The sequence below is a fragment of the Gopherus flavomarginatus genome, chromosome 10, assembly GCF_025201925.1.
Source record: "Gopherus flavomarginatus isolate rGopFla2 chromosome 10, rGopFla2.mat.asm, whole genome shotgun sequence".
NCBI lineage: Eukaryota > Metazoa > Chordata > Testudines > Testudinidae > Gopherus > Gopherus flavomarginatus.
This window is the reverse complement of record NC_066626.1, coordinates 12,990,913-13,001,298: the sequence shown is the minus strand read 5'-3', so window position 1 is coordinate 13,001,298 and position 10,386 is coordinate 12,990,913. Positions and strand designations below refer to the sequence as shown.

Genomic DNA, 10,386 nt, shown 5'->3' with positions numbered 1-10,386 from the left:
ACTGCAGATTAGTTGACTGCAGGAGCAAGGGAAAGTGAGTCTGTCTGGCTCTTGTAGGAGTCCAAGGCTCAGGACAAAGGGTGAGGGGGCTGAATGAGGTGAGGGGACTGTCTCTGGGAACTGTAGCCCATGTTGGGCTGAGGATCTACTTTGTGCTGACACTTTTGACAACACTTCTGGTTAGCCAATACATTATGCCCTGAGGCAAGGGCCTGAAACCAACCCTGGGATGATATTGATGCTTTCTTGGCAAGTGGGAGCCCAGCAGCTTCCATGTGGTGGAGAATGCGGGCCAAGGATTGGGCCTTGGGTGTCTGGTGGGGCCCCCACTCCTAGTAAATGGAAAGGATGGAGAACATTCTCTGCCTGCTGATGGCTGAACAGGAATAACAGCTCCCCTCCTGCACAGTCAACAAAGAAGCAGAAGTCTCAAACACCAGCAGCAGTTCCTGAGAGTAACTTTCGCAACTGTATTTTGCCCCAAATTCTCCCAGCCAGGTGTGTACATTACATCTTACAGGAAGAAGAGTGATCCCCAGAGTGGAGGAGGCCTTGTAGGTGCTGGAAGATGGGCTGGATCTCAGCTGAGCAGGCCCCCATAGTGATTCTGTGTGAGATGGCCTCTCTCAGATCCAAATGGAGGCTTATGGAGCACTGACTGCTTTGCATTTTAGTGTGGTCCACACAGGGGCAGAGCTATGGTGGCCCAACTAAAATCCACACAGTCAACACAGGCTCTCTATGGGCCTCCCCAGGGACCTCAGAGAGGCTTTCCTGGCTACCCCTGCACCATGTGTAAAAGAACCAGCATTTGACCAAAGATAAGGGAAAATGTGTGACTCCGGGAAGTAACAGACATAATAGTGCTGTGAAAAGGACTTTGCTTTGAAACTCTGGTGTGATGTTATGTTTTGATCTTGATACAGTGAATTAACTGCAGCTTCTAGTTAATAAGAAAATTAGAAGAGAATTAGAACTCAACTGTCCTCAGAGATGTTACAGCCCGATCAACTATAATACAACAGGGACTGTGAGTTCAGAGCCTTGCTGATGAGACACTGAGTCCTAATCATGGAAATCAGCCATGGAAAGTCACTCATTTCAGCTGTTTCCTAGCAACACAGCCAACTATTAACAAATGCATGCACAAGAAGAGAAATTTGGACTTCTGCTTTTACTTTGTCTTGGCTTTACTTCCAGTGTGTTTGTAGTCAGACATGAAAGATGACTTTGATTGTTTCCATCTTCTCTTTCTGACAAGGTGAACTCCAACTCACCGAACGTTCCCCAGCTAATCTTGGTTTGGCCTGCACATGTGAGAAGATGCATTGCTATGCATGCAAATAAGGAGATCAAGGTCAGTGAAATGTACACAGAGAAATCTCATCCATTTACAGTAACTCCGCCTAGCACCTTGCATAGCTAATTATTTATGTATTCTTCCTCCTAGTTATCTGCACAACACTTTGTTCATTGTCCATCCTGCCTATCATTTTCCATCAACTTGCCCTTCTAGTTGTTGAGCAGACTGTCTCCTGATTTAGGGGCTGATCCAACTCCCACTGAAGTCAGAGGTACAATTATTATTGCTTGGCTTTGACCACCAGGTCTGGCTGCCCATGACCTGGCTCTGACAGTGGACCAGGAACACTTTGCGCTAGAGCGGTACAGACACTGAACAATGCTCAGGTCATTTATTTCCTGTCTTAAGAACAGCCAGACTGGATCAGACCAAAGGTCCATCTAGCCCAGTATCCTGTCTTCTGACTGTGGCCAATGCTAGGTGCATCAGAGAGAATGAACAGAACAGGTGATCATCAAGTGATTTGTCCCAGGTCATCCATTCCCAGCTTCTGGCAAATAGAGGCTAAGGACACTGCCTGCCCATCCTGGCTAAATGCCATTGCCGGATCTTTCCTTTATGAACTTGTCTAGTTCTTTTTTTAAACTCTATTATAGTCTTGGCCTTCACAACATCCTCTGGCAAAGAGTTCCACAGGTTGACTGTGCATTGTGTGAGAAAAATACTTCCCTTTGTTTGTTTTAAACCTGTTGGCTATTAATTTCACTTGGTGACCCCTAGTTCTTGTGTTATGAGAAGGAGTAAATAACACTTCCTTTCTACTTTCTCCACACCAATCATGATTTTATAGACCTCTATCATATCCCCCCTTAGTCATCTCTTTTCCAAGCTGAAAAGTCCCAGCCTTTTTAATTTCTCCTCAATGGAAGTTATTCCACATCCCTAATCATTTTTGTTGCCTTTTTCTGTACTTTTTCCAGTTCCAGTATATCTTTTAGAGATATGGTGACCAGATCTGCATGCAGTATTCAAGATATGGGTGTTCCATGGATTTATATAGAGGCATTATGATCGGAGTGTTAGGGGTGCCTGCATTATCCTTATCAGCTTTCTGTCTTTCTGCTGCAAAGCCCTTAGAGTCCCGTAATGGCTTTCTAGCAAACTGCTTTCCAGACTTAGCGTCAGATCCTGTTCTCCTGACGCATACAACTAGACTTCGATGTGACTTGCATAAGATGAGCAGAATTTTTCCCTTAATGGAAAGTATTAGGGTTCTATAGTGACCTTACAATGGAAGTGTTCTCCGCCCCCACTCCTTTCCTATACAGCTGCACACATCTGCCATGTGTCACCTAGTGGCTAGGGAACTGACGTAGAACGCAGGAGGTGTGGGTTAATTCCCAGCTCCGCTAGTGAGTTTCTGGGCAACCCTGGCCACATCAATTCCCGCATTAATACTTCAGTTTCCCATCTGTAACATGGCAATGATACTGACCTTTCGTATAGTGCTTTGAGATCGAAAGATGAAACTGCTAGATGAGACCTAGATACTATATTGCTGTTGCTTCTAACTCTATCATAGCCACAATAGGCAATTAACAATCCTGAATAATTAAACACACCTGAAAAGTTCTTTTAAAAACTCTTGTGAAATAATAGCTGCATCCAAATGGGTTAAAAATTTCTTTTGAACATTTCACCTCTTCAATACCATTAATACATTTCCCTTTTTTGAATAGGTAGCCTGCATAGCTGGAGTTCGGAAACAATATGGTGATGTAACTCAACCAGTTTCACTTTTGCTCCTAACCTTATCTTAGCAAGGCATGTGTCAGAGTCCTGTGTTGATATATGCAGTAGAATTTGATTCAGTGTAGTGTATGGTCTGTTAATAGTGTCTCATACAGTTTACTTTAGTGGTGTCAGAAAGCCGCTTTTCATACATCAGGAAACATCTGTCTTTTGTCAGCTACCTGAAGGGTCCCACTCACTGAACCCAGTTATCTTTCAATGATTTGGGCTAAGAATTGTTTCCATATAGTTGTGGATTTTCCTGTTACTCTGAACAAGGAGACCTGATCTAATGCATGTTCTCGTTTGCTTTCCACATGGCAAGCAGCACGAATATACACAGGTTTCATTTTATTCATTAGAAACGTTGTGCGCAGATCATGCACATCCTACAATGGCACAGGTAGCACCAGGAATTTAAACATCTGTGTCAACATAACAGCAGAGAGATAAAATAATGCACAGAAAGTGAACAGAATAAGAGGAAGTTTCTGGAAAGGCAATGAACCTTAGAGGCCAGCAAGTGGAAGGGAGTGAAATCTTCGTAACAAATTGTTAGTTTAAAAAATCATCCAATCCCACTATTGAGAGAGTTTACAGAGACTTGGGCATGGGAAGCTTCGTGTCTGCAGTGCGTTCATAGGCTGAACACTACTGAAGTTAATGGGTGTTTTGTGTGAGTAAGTACTGGCAGACTTCAAAGGTGAATCAAAGGGTTTTTCTACTTTCCAAAACCTGAGTGTAGTCATTCAAGAGTCTGTTTCCTAGAAATGAGCGAGCTGCGTTTTTCATGTGTTTCTAGAGCCCTTTGCTCTAGTCAAATGCAAGCCCCTGAAATCAAAGTTTTTTTCACAACTAGTACGTTGTACTGCTTTAACTATAGTGGTATATTGGTATGGTTAAACCGTACAACCTCCTTTACCGTCCCCCTCAGCCCCCCTAAAGGAACGCAGATGCTTTTTACCAGCAATAGCTCTGCCTGTACAGGAAGACACATAATGATACTGGTATCAGGTACTGTTATGCTGAGAACTGCATCCACACTTGGTTGTACTGGTATAATTGCATCAATTAAAAAATCAGTCAGGCCTGATTGACCCTTCAAAGTCGTACCATTCTATGTACTGGCAGGTAAGTAAAGAGAAAACAACTTTTAAAAAAATATTTATTTTATGTAGCATTGCTTTATTTTAGAGACCCAAATGGGTCGCGTTTAAATGAGGAAAGGGAGCATGAGATCTGTTACTTTAAAAGTTGTCTGGCTGTATTCCTCGGAGTCTGTCTGAATGGAGCTCAGCCTTAACAGAGGCAAGGAGACAACAGCCATTGAATACAACCAAAAGATCAGAACAAAAGACAGGAAACAGATCATAACACACATACGAGTACAGTGTGAGGCTGAGGGGTGGGGGGAGGGGAGGACTGCAAAGAGCTGTACCTAGGAAAGGAGACAATAGCGCTCATACTCTTCATTAATCCAGGCAAAGCTTTGCTCCTATTACTGCCATCCTTGTCTCTCCCCCTCACTTGTGTTCTACAACCCCATTGTGCCAAGGTCCCATTTAGACTGTAAATGTACATAGGGGACTGCCTGTATTTTTATGTGTACGATGCTTACATAATGAGGCCCTGATCTTGACTGGGGCCTTTATGCATGAGTGGAATAAATGCTACTGCAGCTAACTGGTAATGTTAGAGTACAGAAGACCTCCATGGAGACCATATGTTCTTGGCTTTGTGGTGAAAAGTAAGACAAATGGGATGGACAAACGAATACCCACCCAGCTTGAAACTCCTGCATATTGGCCTTAACTGTAGTCTGCAGTGCACCTCTATGGTGTATCTAGACATTAAAGGCCAGCGCTGGTTTGCTGTGAGTAACCTGTGATCTGCAGGAGATTGGTGAGAAGGTTCCAACCCTTCTGATCACTTTACATTTTCGAGGCTATATCTGCAAGGAATAGGGCTTTAAAAAGAAAGGAGCTGAGATTCTTCTGGCTTTGCAATTCAGCAAAGGCCAAGTCTACATACATACCTACTCTAGGCAGGGAACATTTACATAGTTCACTTGTGATGTCACAGGGTTTTCATCACCTGGAAATCCCTCAGGGCTCTGAGCTCAGGTGTGATAACTGCCTCACTTTCCCTTTCCCTTTCCCTTTCCAAACACTCTGCTGCTCTTCGCTGGGTGACAGCAGAGCTTGGGGGGGTTTTTTGCCCTAGATTAAAGCAAAATGAACTTTCATGTTTTTCTGAACCAGAAAAAGCCTTTGGGTATAAAAGCAAGAGCCATTGAGAAGAAAAACCACACTCAGAGCCAAGAGAGAGGCAAAGCAGCCCTGAGACACAAGAGGCAACTAAAGCAACATCCCTGCAAATACACACCAAGATAAGGGTGACTAGTCTGGAGCCTCTCCTTGCTGCACGATTTCTCTTTACTGAGTGATTATATTGCTCTCTATGGTAGAGAGCAAAGAATGAGTGTTGCATAAGCAAAGTGTATTACACCTGTAATGTGTTATTAATGGCTGAATATTCAAACAAAAACCCCTCTGATTCATGAATATTTTCCTGGAGAAAATCAGAGTTCAAGTTGCTATGATCTGTTTGGTGTTTTAGTTTTGTATCTGGAGAATTGTTGGGTACTTGCAAAAAGTGTTTGCCTACTCCCAAAACTTTCACAAGTGGTATTTCATACAAAACCGTGCAGGGACTAAAAATAGTTCAGTCATCAAATTATGGAGCAGAAACAATGCCCTGTGACTTAGGAGACCAGCAACAAAATATACAATGACTATCAAATTGCAAACAGACACAAAACAGTCAGTAGCCTGAAAATTCTTTGTCAGAATTATTTGGCAAGTAGCATAACATTGGGATTAGTTCACACTTTGCTGTGCTAAAAGAAGCAAGATAAATCTGTAACAAATGCTATAGGATGATGTACCCTGCCACACTTACTAGCTACTTTATTGTTTGGTGACATCGTGTGCAAGTATTTACAACAGCTGAAGTCTGAAGGGTAGTCTAAAAAGAACAGATAATTCTGTTGAATGTCAATAAGTTAGTATAAGAAAAAGAAGACAATATCACTTTCATCAGCTATTTCACAACCAATGAAATGAATTGGTTGACTTGAGGAAGGCTTGAGAAATGGCAACATTTGTTTTACTTCCCAGTCCTCTATAGGAAGCCACAGATCAGAGCTGAGCATTTTACTGATTCTGTGTCACCAGCTGCCTCCTAGGGTAGATTTAACAATGTTTTAGGAAACAGTAAAAGGAAAATTTAGAGGTAGGTTTGTCTCCAGTGCAGGCCTAGCTTATGAGACACCATCTAACTCGCTGGCTGGTAAGCCTTGCAACCTGGCATGGCAGTGATGTATCGCTCCCGTTCTGTCTCTGGTAGGGAAAATGGTGAATGTAAGCTACCAAGTTCTCTTTGCTCTGGCCATCTGGACGATGACGACAGAGGCCTTTCCCAAAGGCGCTGAGATGACAAAATGCCACCTCGCAAAATACACTGGGAACTGGAGGCCTTCAAGAAAGCCAAGGACAAATTTGTAAGTGTGAAGAACATACACTGGGCAATAAGAGCACTGTGAGCCCTAGGCTGTCATCTGAACAGCGGCCCGCTCTGCATGTCCCTCTGGACTCAGGAAAGAAGCTCAAAACCAACTACCAAGAAGGGTTTGGTTTTACTTTTCTGCCAGCCCGAGCACCATACTGGCAAGCACCAGAGCTCCAGAACAGCACCTGCTGAACCAAGGTCCTTTCCTCACTGGAGAATGACAAAGCCCAGTTTAAGCTTGGTCACGCATATCCCTCTCACATCCCTTGTGAATACCAGCCCTCGAGGTATAAGGGAGACACTTGATGTCACCATCTCATCTCCCTGCATCACCGCTGGGATTGTGTGGAGAGAACTGAGGGAAGAACTAGTACAGGTTTGTTCCTGCTCCTACATAAATATGGGTGTCTGTTCTTTCCTTCTGCCTCCAGGAGGACATGATGCTGTTGTCAGACCGAAAATGCAGCACCAGGATTTTCCACCAGAACTGGGAAGTCAAAGAGCTGTCGGTATGAAAAATCTCAGCCAAGGGGTACAAGAAGGTCACATTCCAGCACAGGGGTTCTTAAAGTGGGGGCTGGGACCCCTCAGGGGTTCATAACGTTGTTACCTGGAGGGTCGTGAGTTGTCAGTCTCCATCCCAAATCCTGACTTGCAGCCAGCATTCATAATGGTGTTTAAATTAAAAACCCTTTAAAATATATTTATAAGGGGGCTTGCACTCAGAGGCTTGCTATGTGAAAGGGGTCACCAGTAGAAAAGTTTGAGAACCACGTGTGGCAAATTGCCGGTACTGTTATGGTGGGTCTCGCGCTTTCTCTTCTTTGGGGAAGGTTCAGGGCACCATTGCTTGCCTCTGAACCAGTGTTTTAATTACCCCACTAGCCTCCTTGAGGAGGGGAGTGGAAAGGGAGAGACCTGGGCCCACCTTCTTCTCCAGGTCCCAACCCAGGGGCCCTGAGGTTTGTGGTGAACCACCTGAGCTAGCGGTTCCTTCCCCTGGGCTACTTCCCTCTCCTGCCCTTCAGCTTGTGAAGGGGCTTCTTGCCCTCCTTCTACATATCCTAGGTAAGGGGCACCTGGCTTTTCTTTTGGATTTCTCAGCCCACCACAGCACTCCTCCAAACTTTCCTTTTGTCTCTCTTCAAAACTGTTCTCTTCAACTCCTTCAAACTGCTCTCTGCTCCAACTCCCACACTGTCTGACTGAAGCAGGGGTTTTTATCACATGACTGGCTTCAGGTGCTCTAGTTAATCTATAGCAAACCTTCCTCTCCTTGCAGGGAATAAGGATCCCTGCTAACACTCTCCTGCTACCCTCTGGCCATGCTGTATCACACACTGTTCTAGCAGATGGTTCTTTCCTAACCTGTCCCTTTCTCACTGAATCTGATCTCACTTAGTGCTTGTGCTAATCTGACACATGGCACTTTGACCATTGATTTTGTAGTCACTGATTTAGTCAGGAGCATGTCAGATCTGACTGCGGCTCTTTCTCAGTGTAGATAAGGGTCACCCCTCACCTTCAGTTCAGGTGCCTTCTCATTGGCTATAAACTGTTGTCAAGAAAGATATGTGGAGATGAAGCTGTTTCCAGTCAGGAGTGATTTTCATATTTCATTTATTGACAAATCAAGAAAGCCCTGAGTAGCTTTGAAACAGGGGATTTTCTAATCTAGTCTACCCGCTCCTACACATGTGAATTTCTAGACCTGTATCTGCACAGCTGTGCGTCTTTTTCCCATAGACACTCTTACCTACAAGTTTCTCTCCCCAGGTGCACAATAGTCATCCTGGTAGAGAAGGAGCTAGACTTTACCACTAATGTGCTGGAGAACGTTGAGGACCACAGTCTGTCCAAGCTGCTCTGAAGGCTGCTAGAAATCCTGATGCAGATCAGAGGGGACATGAGGGGCTGCTTGAGTATTCAGTGCCAGATTTCTCTTTCAGTGCCAGATGTGAATCTCTTTGAGGAGAACCCTTAGGAATTTCCCAACTGGAGCTGCTTGTCCTTGTATCAGCAAATACTTGCATGTGGCTCTTGCTTTGCGTCCATCCGTATATAGGACATTGAAAGCAGAAGTAGTTGATGTGATATGCACAAGGATAGCGGCCTAGACTATGTCAGGGCAAGAACTGCTCTGCGCCTGGAGAGAAAGGGCTTTGGTCCACTGTTGGCTGTAATCTCTGTGCACCAACCCATCTGTATCAACTTCGTTTTCAGACCAGACAAACCCATTCTCATCGACACTCCAGGAGGCTGAACAATTGGCTCCAAAATTTCCATGAGAGCAAAGAGACAGTGAGTAGTCATTGAAGACAATGAGGAAAGTGAACTTCCATGCAAATTAGAGATGGAATAAGCCTACTGGCTTCCCATCCAGAGGCCAGAGCGGGATTACTGTAATGTATTCTGTGGTGCCTTGTCTGGTCTGTTTCAATAATCCCAGGACTATAGTTGTGCACAAATCTAGTAGATCTCAATAAAAAAAGCTTCTTGTGTCTGCTGCTAGACTGACTGTCTCTTCCCAGCACAGCCTGTAAGATTATACCACCAGGAATTTTGACCCTTTGCAATAAATCAGGCTTTTTAGGAAATGAGGGGTGGAGCAGGGAGATTTCTATTGTTATTATCTCTTAGATTTTATTTGTAAATAATGCAATAAAATGAGCTTGTTGATCTATTCAGATCCACTGTGCAATGACATCATAGCCTACAGCAACAGCTAGTGTATGGTTTGAATTATGTTGCATTTCATGATTGCATATTCAATTGCAGTTTGCAGGTGCATCTGCTTGGGTTACAGAAATCCACATTCACATTGCTCTGTTTCCAGCATTCACCCTCTTTCCACATCATCTGTGCTTCTTCTAGATATGCAGTTGCCTCCTACTTATGCAACATACCCATGGTGGTTTTAATTTACCCCATTCACACTTCCTGTTGTAAATATTCTCTCATTTCCCAGGAAACACCTGGCTGCCTGGAAGCATCTGTGACCCTCAATATCTTCCGGCTGCTGAACGAAAACTTGAGATGCGCAGCCTACATGGAGCTCTGTGTGTAGCTATCTGGTCTCTACAGTGCCCGTGTCCATATCTACTTAGAGACCAGAGAGCCCCTAGCCTGAACGCACTGCAACATATTGGGAGAAGACGTGTGAACCAGGAACATTCATCTTCTCCCTCTGGCTTCTGATCATAGATCCCCAAGCAAACTGATTTCATCCTTTTATGCCAAAGAATTACACAACAGTTGGCCTCCAGGTTACTCCAATTTCCAGCTGGTACAGCCCTCTAGACTTCTTAGACTTCACTAGGATTTGGTCCTCTGGGGATATTATTTATTGAATGTAATTGTGTTGTCACTATATGAAAGCATTTTAGTCAGAGTAACATATCCCAAAATATTGGAAACATTTAATAAGCTTTAATTTAAAAAAAAACAACACTCCAGTTCTAGGCTTTACACACTAGTCATGGCTTCAGGTCTCTTAGAAACAACCTCAGGAAATGAATTAATAATTGAAGTTTGGAAGTTCTTACTGTACAGATCCTTGACAGCTGTATTTATATAGAGTATATTTTTGTCTTGCTGCTGCTTTACATACTATTATCCAACTAAGAAGAGTAATTGGTTTGTATAACTTCCTGACTTGAACCAAAGTGTTACTTATTATGGATCAGCTATTTATTTTTATGTATTTATCTGTTATGAAGATT

The 10,386-nt window shown here is 43.7% G+C and overlaps 1 pseudogene; it reads left to right on the top strand.

Moving 5' to 3' along the window:
• The first annotated feature begins 6,507 nt into the window (after positions 1–6,507).
• LOC127030167 (interferon lambda-3-like) lies at positions 6,508–9,864 on the top strand (annotated as a pseudogene).
• Positions 9,865–10,386: the final 522 nt, after the last annotated feature.